Source organism: Gorilla gorilla, chromosome 14, assembly GCF_029281585.2.
Source record: "Gorilla gorilla gorilla isolate KB3781 chromosome 14, NHGRI_mGorGor1-v2.1_pri, whole genome shotgun sequence".
Taxonomy (NCBI): domain Eukaryota; kingdom Metazoa; phylum Chordata; class Mammalia; order Primates; family Hominidae; genus Gorilla; species Gorilla gorilla.
The window spans coordinates 99,809,455-99,823,868 of record NC_073238.2 but is presented as its reverse complement, the minus strand read 5'-3'; the positions used below and the strand labels follow the sequence as shown (position 1 = coordinate 99,823,868).

The 14,414-nt window shown below is 35.1% G+C and overlaps 1 long non-coding RNA gene across 1 annotated transcript in view; it reads left to right on the top strand.

Annotated features, from left to right (window-relative positions):
* LOC109029357 (uncharacterized) overlaps nt 1-12,503 on the top strand; it is a 78,146-nt gene extending 65,643 nt beyond the window's left edge. The window contains exon 3 of the long non-coding RNA XR_008670830.1: nt 12,344-12,503. This is a non-coding gene — a long non-coding RNA (uncharacterized lncRNA). The remainder of the gene's footprint in view (nt 1-12,343) is intronic.
* Nucleotides 12,504-14,414: the final 1,911 nt, after the last annotated feature.

Here is a 14,414-nt window from a genome sequence, read left to right as displayed (position 1 = left end):
TGTATGGTTTAAGAAAATCAAATTTGCAAGCACTATAAGATATATTAGGACAATGAATATAACACACAAAAAAAGCCACATCTTCATTCTCCCTCATCAATTTCAGGTCTATCCTTTAGGATACATTTAGAAAATCCAGTACTAGTTTTGCTGCCCTGATTGATGTCTTCATAGGTAGTTTTCTGCATGTAATCTGAAAATATTTCCTACACAACATGAGGATGAAGTGTGAGAGAATGTTAGAGCAAATCAAATTGAGCAATACCTTTTGACTGACAAATAAAATAAACCATCTTTTGAATACCTTGGCTTTTGTGATCATATGCAGGGTTTTTTACCTGTCCAGGTAAAAAACCTGGACAGGTTTTTTTTTTACAGGGTTTTTTTTAGCTGTCCAGCAAACCATTGCTATACATTTTTTTAACTACCACGCTCCTATTATTTAAAATAATCACAATAGAATTAGCACTCAATTAAATATGCTTCTGCACAAAGCTTTTACTCCACTTTACAGTTTAATTTTGCATACAATTAATAACCATAATTAGTTCCACAGGGAAGACATCCTATGGGGACGGTTTCTTCCTGGGATGAGTAGAATGGAAGCCCTATGCATAATTCAGTTCGTGGAGAAGAGCAAAGGATGGACTTATGGTCCCAATTTGGAGATGAAGCATGGTGACAAACGTCAATGGGAAGCATACACATTGCAAAGTGGCTTCTCTCAGGTAATCTTAGCATTTAGAAACAAGAACAGAGTCTCTGAAAGTCAGAAAACTAGGAGTCCTTGGTTATCAGCTTCTCTAAACTAGGCTGCAAAATTAACTTCTTAAATAATAGGTTTTCATTTTAGCCTCTCGCGTTTTACATTTTCAAATGCACATTTATCACATCCTTACCTGGCATTTATTATGATCTTGGCAGTGTTTTAAATACTTTCAGATTATAAATTCAATTGTACCCATAAGAACTCTAAGAAGTAGATAATATGTTATTCTCATTTCAGAGAAAACAAACTGTCAGGAGGAAGTTATGAAGGTCACACAGCTAGTAAATAGCAGAGCTGGGATTTCAGAATCTGTGATTTTAACCCCTGTATGTGCTGCCTCTGTGATTAAATCGCATTTCTCTTAGGAATAATATAAAAATAGCTGACATGGTGGGTTTTATGACCTAGAGTGATCTTGTCTCTGCCAACAACTTCATATTCATCTCACACTGCACCCTCCATTAATTTCTAAATGCTGGTTGGTTTCTCAGTTTCACAAATCTCTCATGTTCCTTCCCTCCTTGTAGACGAGTCCATGCTGTTTCTTCTTTTCATTGTATTCTTCTCGAGCCTCTTTAAAATTACTTACCTTTCAAATCTAGAATAAACAGTTATTTCTACAGAACAGCCGCTAAAGCCCTACCCCAATCCCTATCCTAATTAAGATTTATTTATTTTCATTTACATGAATGGTTTCTTTAATAGTCAAAAATCTCAGTTGGTAATCATGCATTTATGATGATTTGTGCATAATTAGATTCAAGTGTCTCCCAACAGAATACAGTCTTTATGAAAGCAACAATTATTTGCCTGTCTACTAATATATTCCAATATACTGGCCATATTAAAAGAAATTGATTGATGTTTAATAGTGGCAAGGCACTGAATATTTTTCCAGGAGATATTATAGTTTATTGGGTAGAAAACACTTGAGTACAAATACTTTTTTACAACCATTTATTCAATTAAAAAAAGCACTAATTTTATTTAAACTTCTTGTGTGACATTCTATGTCAAAACCATTCATTTATCAAATTTTAAGTCTTTATTACCATTTGTACAATCCTTTAATATAAATATAGAAGTCCTATTAAAATTTTTTTTCTGGCAAGCATTAGAGGACTTATATTATCATTTAAAATTATACCTGCAGTTACAGAAAATAAAACATATCTACATGAGAAATTTTTCAGTGAAATGAAAGCATTTCTACTTCTTAATGTTTGGTATATATGTTTGGAAAGTTTTTAATGAAGTATACTGCCCCTTTAGAAATAAAAATGTAAATAAGCATACAAAATAGTACCTACATATATTTAAGATCTGACTTTGACTTGCTAATTTTGACATTTTTAGTTAATCTCGTACCTCCCAAATTGCAAATTCTGAAAGTTGTACATGCCAATTTCTTTTTTTCGCCATTTTCATAGTGTGAATTTATACTGGGCTCACACCTAGCTAGAATACAGATGATATACTCCAGTTATTTGTGTTTATTTTGCAGCCAGGTATGGGTATATTCTGGCAAAGAATATAGGCGGAATTAATGTGTACAATTTCCTGGTTGTTTCCTTAGAAGGTGGGTCTATGTCTTTTATTTTCTCTTTTCACCTCTCAGCGTCTGCTGTAAACACCGGGTCGTGAGTTGTCTGTGAGTGTGTGAATGAAAACATTCCATAGAGATTGTGTGGCCATAATACACAAGGAGCTGGACTCCAGGTAACTTTTTGAAATAGCATGCCTGACAAGCTCCAACTTTTACATGACAGAGAAATAATTTTTCTTTTTAAAAATTTGTTTTTCAATTTTTTTAATGTTATGGGTTCATAATAGTTGTATATATGTATAAAGTATACATGATGTTTTTAGACAGGCCTACAATGTGTAATAATCAAATCTACCTACCATTTTTTAAGCCACTCTTGTTTTATGTCTCTTGCACTTATCTGATGTCTTAGTCTAACTAAACTATTTCCCGTTGGGAATAGTTTGTAAGTTTACAGGAAGAGGTTTGCAAGTCAGCAATAAAAATGCATATGCATATTTCATATATATATGTCATGTAATATACATCAAATATTTCCCTTGAAGTAACTAAGATGATTCCGAGCTTAGATTTAATGAAATCTTTATTTTCTCAGTCACTGATATACCTGATAATTTGCCACTAGATCACTAAATTTGCTATTTTGCTTATATAAATTTTTATCAGGATTTTATTTAATGTGTTTTATTAAATATTTTATACCTATAGAGTCTTGGAGTTTCCTAATCCATCAGTTTGATTCAATAAATCAATAAAATTCCAATTCTGGCCAATAAATTTCACCTGTCCTCCAATACTTTTAATTACATTTGGAATATATACTGTGAAATGCCTTTTTTTTTGACAATGGATAAAAGTTTTGGATGTGCTTCCACAGAAAGAGAAGGAGTCTGATCTGTGTGAATTTAATTCCACTTTCCCTCAAAGCATTATCTAATACCTCATTTAGTACCGGATATCTCAGTCTTTTCCTTTATAAAACAATGTCATGCAAAGATTTCTTGGCATAACTTCCCAAAAGGGAGATGATGTTCCTCAAGGCATTTATGAAACTGTAAAATGCAATTAAATAATATTTTGATTTTTTATGGATATAAGAGAGATATGCAATTCTCCAAAATTTACGAATTAGAATAAAAGGATTTATTTTCAATGTTGAATTATAAAATAATTCATGGCAAATAAGACAAAAAATATTGAAAGATAATAGTTAAAAACTGCAATTCTGGCCGGGCGTGGTGGCTCACCCCTGTAATCCCAGCATTTTGGGAGGCTGAGGCAGGCGGATCACCTGATGTCAGAAGCTGGAGATCAGTCTGGCCAACATGGTGAAACCTTGTCTCTACTAAAAATACAAAAATTAGCCAGGCGTGGTGGCGCATGCCTGTAATTCCCAGCTACTTGGGAGTCTGAGGCAGGAAAATCACTTGAATCCGGAAGCTGGAGGTTTCAGTGAGCTGAGATCATGCCATTGCACTCTAGCCTGGGTAACAGAACAAGATTCCGTCTCAAAAAACAAACAAACAAACAAACAAAACCCCTGCAATTCCTACACAACACAATATTTCATTAAACGTATTAAGTTGTATTAAAAAATAAATGTTTAAAAAATTGACTAAAAGTTACATTGGAAAAGCATCAACTGCCAACCTGGGCTTCAGAGCAGGATCCTGTCTCAAAAAAATAAAAATTAAAAAAAAAGAAGAAAAGGAGTCACCATTGATGACAAGGTTTGAGGATAGCGGAGCCTCAGAAAAATTATTGCAGGTTGTGAAAGGAAAATATCTTGGGCCCCCAAGATCACTAAGGAAAACTCCAGCTGGAAATTGCTTAGGGCAGACCTGCCTCCCATTCTATTCAAAGCCACTCCTCTGCTCACTGAGATAGATGGATATCTGATTTGCCTGCTTTGGAAAGGCTAATCAGAAACTCAAAAGAACTATTTATGTATCACCTATCTGTGACCTGGAAGCTCTCTCCCCACTTTGAGTCTTCTTCCTGCCTTTGCATCAAGTTGTCTCACCTTTCCAGACTGAACCAATATACTTCTTGTATATATTGATTGATGTCTTATGTCTTCCTAAATGTATAAAACCATCTGTGCCCTCACGACCTTGGGCACATGTCATCAGGACATCCTGAGGGTGTGTTGTGGGCGTGTCCTCAACCTAGGCAAAATAAGCTTTTTAAATTAACTGAGACCTGTCTCAAATTTTTGAGGTTCGCAAGGCGTATCAACAAATTTATCAACAAAGGAATGTGGTAGAATTGCTGTGATCTCCAAAGTACGTGTATAAAGATAAATCTAAGACTATTAAGGCAGCAGATTGGTTGAGATATTTTCAGTTATCTCATTTTCCAAAATGCACTCTTTCCTAGAGGAGTAATGTCTGAAGAGAGTTTTTCAGTTCTGCTTTTCTACCTCTTTCACAATCATCCATTTTTCTCCACAAACACACAAAACATTTCAATTATTAACTTAACATAATGCATTTCTGGATCCTTCTAGGATGACAAAGAGTCAATTTGATTCTAAAATATATCCCCCATAGAGGCTAAGCAAGAAATATTAAAGGGGACAGTAATTGATTACATAAAAATGACAAAATCATGGCAAGTCTTCATGCTTTAGCTAGTTGATAGTTATATTAGAGTCAAATTTCAAAAGTAATGTGTTTGTCATGAGGGCATGTATTAACGTTTCTATTCAAATTGAAAAATGATGTAAGACACTTTCTGACAGAAAGTAGGCCTGATGTAGCTGATTGGTTTGACTATGGAGTCTGGCCTTGCCAATTCGTTTACATAACAGACATTTTACACACATGAAACAAGAAAAATATGCTGCTCTGAAGTTTTAATGAAATCTTATTTAAATTTTATTTAAGAATTTATATGATATACAATATGGCAAAAATTACATCTTTGCAATTTAATAAAAGTATAAAAATTTCATTTGTCAACTTAAAGGTGTGTTAGGGAGTTTATTCACGGGACTATGAAAGTAAGAAAGAATGAAGAAAATTGGTTTTTATGGATTGCTCTTTTGCCATTTTTATGTGAGTGATGATGAATTAATAGTAGTACCTGTTTTCACACATTATGATTTATTCCCAGAGAACTCAGCTGCTTGAGTGCAAGCAGAGAAACAACAGAAGAGTATGTTCACCTAGGTGTTTTGTTGTTGTCGTTGTTGTTTTTAATCATGGAAGACAATGAAATGAGGAGAAAGACTATTGAGTTGTTAGGGTATTAAGGAGGTTAGGGTATTTAATTAGAAAGACCGAATAGATAGATGAAATGTGAAATCAAGTGGACGGATTTCTGATGTTATTACATAATGTTTCTGCTTAGGAAAGAAGAAGGTGATTGAAGAGCTCATTTTAACCCTTAAAAGTACTATTTATATTGGGGCTTTCTAGGAAAAGGTAAAGTTGCTGAGAACATGGTTAATCCATATAGTGATGTCATACTTTAATGTAATCATTATGGAATCTGTGATCTGCAGTCATTATTAATACACAGGAATCCTCTCAAATTGTGTCTCAGTTTTTGGATTGGGAAAATTTTACCCAGCTTATGTTCTTTCAGGGTAAGAGTTTAATTTCCTGTGTTGAATTTTGTCAATTTTAGTACCTATATATATAATATATAATATATATATTAAAAACTATTTTAAAAATGCAGAAGATTTGTACAACAAAGACATGGAATCAATCTAAGTGCCCATCAACAGTGGATTGATTAAGGAAACTGTGGTATATATATATCAAGATGTCATAACATTTTTTCTGTGGAAAATAATATAGTCATAAAAGACCATGTGTTGTATATTTCAATTTGTATAAAAGGTCCAGAATAGGAAAATCTACTGAAATAGAAAGTAGAATCGTAGTTGCCAAGGACTGAAGGAGTCAGTGAGTTGGGGAAAAGAGATGTTGGGCCCCAGCTAGTAGGTATAGGATCTCTTCTTAGGAAGATGAAAATTATCTAACCTAATGTGTAGTGATGATTTCACAATTTTGTAAATGTCATGATGCCACATTAAATTGTAACCTTTTATTTGATACACTGCCAAACATTATCTGAAATAAGCACTTGCATTTAGTATTTGAAATATTGCTCCCTTTTGATTCTAAGGCACCTCTTAAGCAATAAAGTTTTTGTATCAAGTTTCCAAAATTGGCCGCTGTAATTTTAAATTATAGCATTTAAAATATCAGTCTACCAATATGAGTTATAGCATAAATACATTTATGAAGTAGTAGTAAGTCCCAGAGGGAACACTGTCTAAAATTTGGACTAAAATAAACCCACTGAAATTGTTGCTAAAATAGTTGCTATGACTTCATGTTTTGGGACCCTCAGCCTAATGTCTGGACTGTGACCAACTAATTTGTTCACCCAACTATTTTGCACTTTTTGTTAGAAAGTATTGTTAAGGGATCTCTCTCAGATTCAAATGTTCACAGACAAAACAAGAAAACACTGTGGAAACTCGTTAGAAAGTTTTGATAAGTGACCTGAGGTAAAGTTGGACTAAAGAATGCTAGTATAAGGAACGCTGTGAATTTTTTATTCACTAGGTTTGGTTTGAAGAGTGGGCTTACTGGGGTCTATGTCTATCTTCTTTCTTGAGTACTTTCCTGTTAAAAGACATGTAACAAAAAGGGGCAGGGGGGAGAGAGAGACAAATAACAGTGTTCTTAACACAAAGAAAAGAACGGAGGTTTTCACATCTGATCAGATGATCAAAGGGTCTCTAGGAAAGGTTTTTTTTAACACAAGGATAGGAAATTAAATTGGTATTTGAGGAGCTTTGATACAAAGAAATTAACATTCAGACACAATCTAATTAATTACCGATAATTATCATGGTCTGAGAGACACTCAAGCTACATGCCCAAGGACTTGCAGAAGCAAGTGCTGTTTCTGAATGGAAAGCATTGTGACATAGAGAGGAAAACAGCTTAATTTTGTTCTCCTTGGACCTCCAAAATTGTCAAATTCTGGCTTCCCAATAGTAACACTTAAACAACTTTATAAGGTTTTAAATTTTTTTAAATTTTCTTTTTTTGAGACAGAATCTTGCTCTGTAGCCCAGGCTGGAGTGCAGTGTCGCAGTCTCAACTCACTGCAGCCTCCGTCTCTTGGGTTCAAGTGATTCTCCTGCCTCAGTCACCCGAGTAGCTGGACTACAGGCTCCTGCCACCATGCTCTGCTAATTCTTGTATTTTTACTAGAGACGGGGTTTCACCATGTTAGCCAGGCTGGTCTCAAGCTCCTGACCTCAGGTGATCTGCCTGCCTTGGCCTCCCAAAATGCTAGGATTACAGGCATAAGCCACCACATCTGGCCTTCCATAAAGTTTTTAATGGCCTTGGAGGATTAATTATTTGATACTGTCTATAGAAAGTTGAACATTTTGACTTATTTAAAATGGGGTTATGAGACTGGAACAGAAAACCAAACACCGCATGTTCTCACTCGTAAGTGGGAGTTGAACAATGAGAACACACAGAAACAGGGAGGGGAACATCACACACAGGAGCCTGTCGGAGGGTCGAGGGCAAGGGGAGTGAGAGCATTAGGACAAATACCTAATGCATGTGGGGTTTAAAACCTAGATTATGGGTTGATAGGTGCAGCAAACCACCAGGGCACATGTGTACCTATGTAACAAACTGCACGTTCAGCACATGTATCCCAGAACTTAAAGTAAAATAAAAATAAATAAATGAAGAAAAACAATGGGATTTGAGACAGTTCCTGAAATGAGCAATAAAATGAGCAACTTTTATCTACCTTAGCAAGAATTTACTGGAAAAGTTCTGTCAAAGTCATAAATCACATCAATGAAGAGAGTAGAGTGGTATTTGTAAAGACAGCTAGCTGGTATAATTATGTTAGTTGCCAGCTGGGTGCAGTACATACTTTTTGTTCAGTGATAAAAAAAGAGAAAAAAGTTTGGAAATGAAAGCCACAAAAGAGAAACAGACTGTAATAAATATATGGACACCTCTTAAAAGACACCATCAAGCAATATGAAAACAAAATCTCTTGAATAAATCTAACAAAACATCCACTAAACCACTGGATCCTTGAGACCAGTCATTCTTTATTGTCAATTGTTATAACTTACTGTATTTAGCACATATACACACATACATATATTATAAACACATTTTAGCAAATAAAACTTAGTTTACTTCCTGGGGATGTGATTGGGACTTGGTGATAAGAGTAAAATGCAGAAGCAGAGGTTAATGAAAGATTGTCCATACAAATTGTTATGAGGCAAACGCCATAAAATCTTACCGATTAACTGGATGACAAAAACTGCAAGCTGAGCTTCAGATGCCCACCTCAGAAAATGTCTCAAAGTACATTATGGACTCTCTTAAGAATGTCTGTTTATAAGATAAGAATAATAAATCCTTTATCTTATGGTGTTAGGATTTCACTATTGTTTTAAAATGTGTCAACAGCATAATATTACAGGTTATATGCGAATGATTATGCTATCCATAAGATTGGATGCATCACAAAGCTAAATAGAGCTACAAATGGCATAAAAATTTTCATCAACCCAGGTCTGAAAGTAATTCACACTTTTAACCTTGGAATCCCACAACCAATAGTTGTCCAAAACTGTCTCATGTTTGGATTTTTCTGTCTTTTTCCTTCACTTCTCCTTTTCATGCGTGTGTAAGAAAACTCATTCATTTCACATCACAAATAGATTAAGCTGAGCGAGTGGCATCAAAAACATGGAAAAAGGTGAAGTGAAGGGATGTTATACAAACAAAGCATTCAAAGCAGATCTGCAAATATATGACAGCTGTCACAGCATAGCACTGATGCATCAGTGAGAGGTCAAGAACTGTCTTCAAGGAAGAAGTCAGAAAAACAACCACTAAAAAGGAGATCCATTTCCATAAAAATGGGGGTGCGGTGGAATGGGGTGGGGTGGGTAGGGCAACAGTGTGATAGTAAATCTGGGGAATAGGCATTTGAAGCTAATAAAATGTCATAATCACATTAAAACTGCAAAGATAAGCATTATATAATACAAGTGACTCTAAAACATATAGTGAGATTGTATATGAAGCACAAAATTGTATTTAAATTATCTCTTCATTCTTGAGCAAAGTAGTTCCATTATCTCTAATACAGCAAACTCTAAAATGCATTTTCTGCCTCATTGCAATTCACAGCAAATGGCCCAGATCAACATTCTGAAATTGTAAGTAGCTTCTTTAGCCTTCTAATAGGATTTAGCTGTATGACTTCAGTATCCAGATTTCTGCCTCAGTGAGCAATAGCTCAGAGTTAAAATATTAAATAGACTAAATATTAAACACATAGTTTCTCCAGGGACATATATAACAACACATGGTACTTTAGGAAAGGAAAAAAAGCACAAGAAAGATTGCCTGCTGGGTCATCAGTTTCACTATTTTGACCTCTCTAACCCAAAGGGTTGATTTAAATGGTTTAGCTCATTTTTTTATCATACATAAATAATAATCTGGTAGATTGTTCTGATCTTCATAGGGTAATATGAAAAAATATAATCCTTTCTTTCTCCATTTCTTCCAGCTGTGCTATAAGTACCTACAGTTTTCAAATGCAGTCAGACATACATTGGAAGGGCTAGGAAGTTAAGACACAGTCTCTAGGCTTGGCTCTGCCAGCTCTACGGAAGTGCACGGAATATAACCATGAAGAAGCCTGGGGCTTTGGCATCAGTGAGACTGGGATTAACATTTAGGAAAGTAACTTAACCTTTTGGAGGCTCACTGATCTCATCTATTGAATGAGATCAATACACCTGTTTGATTTTTTTTCTGTACAATTTAATTCTAGATAATTTGAGGAGTCTAATAAAGTGTTTGGAACAGGAGAAAAGGCAGGTATTATTCATTGTCATCATCGTTACTGGACAGGTCAGAGAATAAGGAAGTAATAGTAATATAAATCTCAGTTAAGGAATTAGTAAAAATTTGATTCATAACTTCTTGACATGAAGTATCCAAGAGCCCAAATGAAATAAAAACACTCTAAGAAAATTATTTAAAAAGTGACTCTAAAGGCAGATGTTAAAACAAAGTGAAGAAATACAAATAGATAAATGAGAAAAATAGTTACAGGGAAGGAAAAGCCTTAATAGATTAAAGGTAATGTTTAAGAAGGTATAGGATATCAGCGCATATTGCATCTAGAAATAATCTATCTTTTATTTTGGCAATTTATGAACATGTTTTTTATCCTAAAACCTGAGTATTATAATTGTATTCAGCAACAATACAGGTATAAACCTTACCCATTCTTCAGTGCTGCCTCCTCCAGGAAGGTCTTTCAAATTCCCTGAAAATGAATTTATAAAGACATTTGCTTATACCTTGCTTAGGACACCTCTCTCTACCTCAGATAGGAACAGTGTGCACACTGTTCCCTCATACTGGTCTGCAAATCCTGCATGGGGGAGCAAGTCAAACCAGATTCAACTTAGTTCCTCTATGTGGCCTCTCATGAAGACATATGTGGCTTCACAATGGGCAACAATTGGACTTGTTCATGAATCCTTTTGCTCTTTTTCTATGGCCTGTGTTACCATCCTACACTCACTCCCTTCTTATGAGCTACCCTTTGGTATTTTTATCATTTTCTCCTGCTTTTGTGTCTTGGTCATAGCCACCCTGAGGGAAATGCTAGAAGTACTCCCACTCCAAAGTGGCCCCAGCCTACTTAGCGGAAATTGGCCAATCTCTCCTCCAGATATTTAATTCATTCTTACTTCATTATATGACTGCATTATAGGACTCAGTTTCAGCTGCAATATTTTCTCTATGTGTATAATAAATGAATTTAACAAAAGTAAGTTTTCCTGAAGGAGTTAATAGGTATATTTTGAAAACAGCAACTTGATTTTCCTGAGTGGTATATTCAACATGCCGTTTCATTTGTGATTTCAGCTATTCTATTATCTAAACAAACTGTGCAAGACCCAGAAACAAGTTATTTGAAATACAATCCATATAGTGTTTTGGAACCCTGAACTATTATAGAAAGTCTTCATCCATGCCATGGTTCAACATCATAGGAAAGGAATACTTAAAAAGAAACAATTACTTTAAAGATCATGTAAAATAAGTGTTTTGAATAATAAACTACTCTCATTTCACAATCTTAACTTATAATTATTATTATTTATGTATGTTAATTTTTAAAGCTTTATTAATGGAAATTTAGTATATTAATACTTCATCTATTCATATGATATGTCACGATGTTTAGATTATTTTAGTGCAAGTATTAAGTTTATGAAAAACAAATGTCCTTTCTTATTACATGTTTTATTTTACGTATGTATTTGACTAATCAAACCTATACGACCTACTCACTCAAAATATAATGATATTGATTATTAGTCTCTCTTTTGTTTTAACCAAACAACACTAGACTACACTATTATTGAAGATACTGAAAAGTGATATCTTTGTCTTAGATTTGCCATCATTTGTTTTCCAGCTACTTGCTTCTGGTAAAAATGAATTTAAATATCATGGAAACACCACTGAATTCTAGAAAATTGCATAATCATCTCTAATAATATGTTTCTATTGACATCATCTGAGTGTCGTTACACAAAAACACTGCAGTTAGCATAATAAACCAACTGAAAACTTTAAAATATTTTATTTAATGTGAAGAGTTATGTGTGTAAACAGTATAATTAAGAACAATCAGATGAAGGTGGCAAGGAGCCACATACTAAGTCTACAAAAGCAGGAGAATAGAAATACAGCATCCATGGATGTAAAGTTCATGATCTAATGTAATCCTTATAAAAGGAATGTATTTGAATTAATGTAATTCTTATAATAGGAACATGTTTGAACTTAATTTTAGTTGTGCGTCTCAGAGAGTTCAGAGAACTATTAATGTTTGCCTAAATTAACTATGTGAATTCATCTTAAGGGTTTTATTTATTCAAAAACGCTTTCATTTTCTGTTGTTTTAAGGAACTTAGAAAACTATCAGATATCTGGAAGTGAAGTAAAGCTTATGAAGAAAAAAGCAGTGTGGAACTGCAGTGATTTAAAAGAAACAAGATGGGACCCATACACTCAGCATTAAAAATTTAATGTTTTAATTTAAAAAGATGTCTATCGAAAAACCAAACTTGGCACACCTTGTGAATTTTTAAAGAATATTTTAACACACCTGTTTCATTTTTAACAGTTTTCTCCATCCCAACTCTATGTCTCTCTTCATCTCTTTCAATATCACTGAGTTTAGTACTGAAGAATGTGTCTATAAAACAGCTGCAATAGGATCTTGCTTTGGTCAGACACTCAAACTTGCCATTAAACAGATGCTGGAAGGCCACAGTCTACAAAGACATGCCACTCCACAGTGAGTCTCTGAAAAAACTAATGAGCCCACACAACTTCAATGTACTCCTTAGCCCATAAGTTGTAAAACAGCTTTTTAAAAGTTAATGCCTGGCTGGGCGCGGTAGCTCACGCCTGTAATCCCAGCACTTTGGGAGGACGAGGCGGGTGGATCACAAGGTCAGGAGATCGAGACCATCCTGGCTAACAAGGTGAAACCCTGTCTCTACTAAAAATACAAAAAAATTAGCCGGGCATGGTGGTGGGCACCTGTAGTCCCAGCTACTAGGGAGGCTGAGGCAGGAGAATGGTGTGAACCCGGGAGTTTGAGCTTGCAGTGAGCCGAGATCGCGCCACTGTGCTCCAGCCTGGGCGACAGAGTGAGACTCCGTCTCAAAAGAAAAAAAAAAAAAAAGTTAATGCCCTTTTCAGTTACCTTTCTTTTTTACTAATACAAATATATTATTAAATTTTAATTCTCAGCATCAAGATTGATTGATACTATGAACAGATACATGAATGACATTTTCTTAAAGATAAGATTACATATATACATATCTATTCCTATCACTGTAACACTGATTTGTAAATTTAAACATTGCTCTTTTCCGCTGGGAGAGGTGGCTCACGCCTGAATCCCAGCACTTTGGGAGGCCAAGGCAGGCGGATCATCTGAGGTCAGGAGTTCGAGATCGGCTGGGCCAACATGGCGAAACCCCCGTTTTTATTAAAAATACAAAAATGAGTAGGGCATGGTGGGGCGTGCCTGTAATCCCAGCTACTCAGGAGGCTGTCAGGAGAATTGCTTGAATCCGGGAGGCGGAGGTTGCAGTGAGCCAAGATCGCGCCACTGCACTCCAGCCTGGGCGACAGAGACTCAGTCTCAAAAAAAAAAAAAAAAAAAAAAAAAAAAAAGAAAAAGAAAAGAAAAAAAAATTGCTCTTTTCCTTTGTTAGAGTTACAGCTTTCCTAAATGAATTATGCTGGGTCATATTATCATAATCACAGTAACCAAGAAATTGACTAATAATTTAAGTATCTACTGGCCGGGAGTGGTGGCTCATGCCTATAATCGCAGCACTTTGAGAGGCCATGGCAGACGGATCACCTGAGGTCAGGAGTTCAAGACTAACCTAGCCAACATGGTGGGCCCCATCTCTGCCAAAAATACAAAAATTAGCCGGGCATGGTGGCGGGTGCCAGTAATCTCAGCTACTCAGGAAGCTGAGGCAGGAGAATCGCTTGAGTCCGGGAGGCAGAGGTTGCTGTGAGCTGAGATCGCGCCATTGCACTCCAGCCTGTTGACAAGAGCAAAACTCTGTCAAAAAAAAAAAAAAAAGCCATAAATAAATAAATAAATAAATAATAAAATAAAATAAAATCCATGACTTGGTAATTCAATAGATTTGTATGTGTGATCTTTTGTATCTTGACTAAAAGGAGGTGAGTGTTAAGATTCAGGGATATCATTCCTTTTGACTCTTGTATACTCATGACATAATAGGGCAATAAGAGATATATTGTTCCTTTCCAAAACAAACACCCAACTGAAATGTTGTCTTTTACAGACATATCTATCTTGAATTCATGGAATCAGAATTATGCTAGTGACATTTTTGCAAAATAAATCAGAAATATGTTAAATATTATTTGCTTTTTTCTCTACTTTATTGATATACAAATGCTTTCTCTTGAAGAC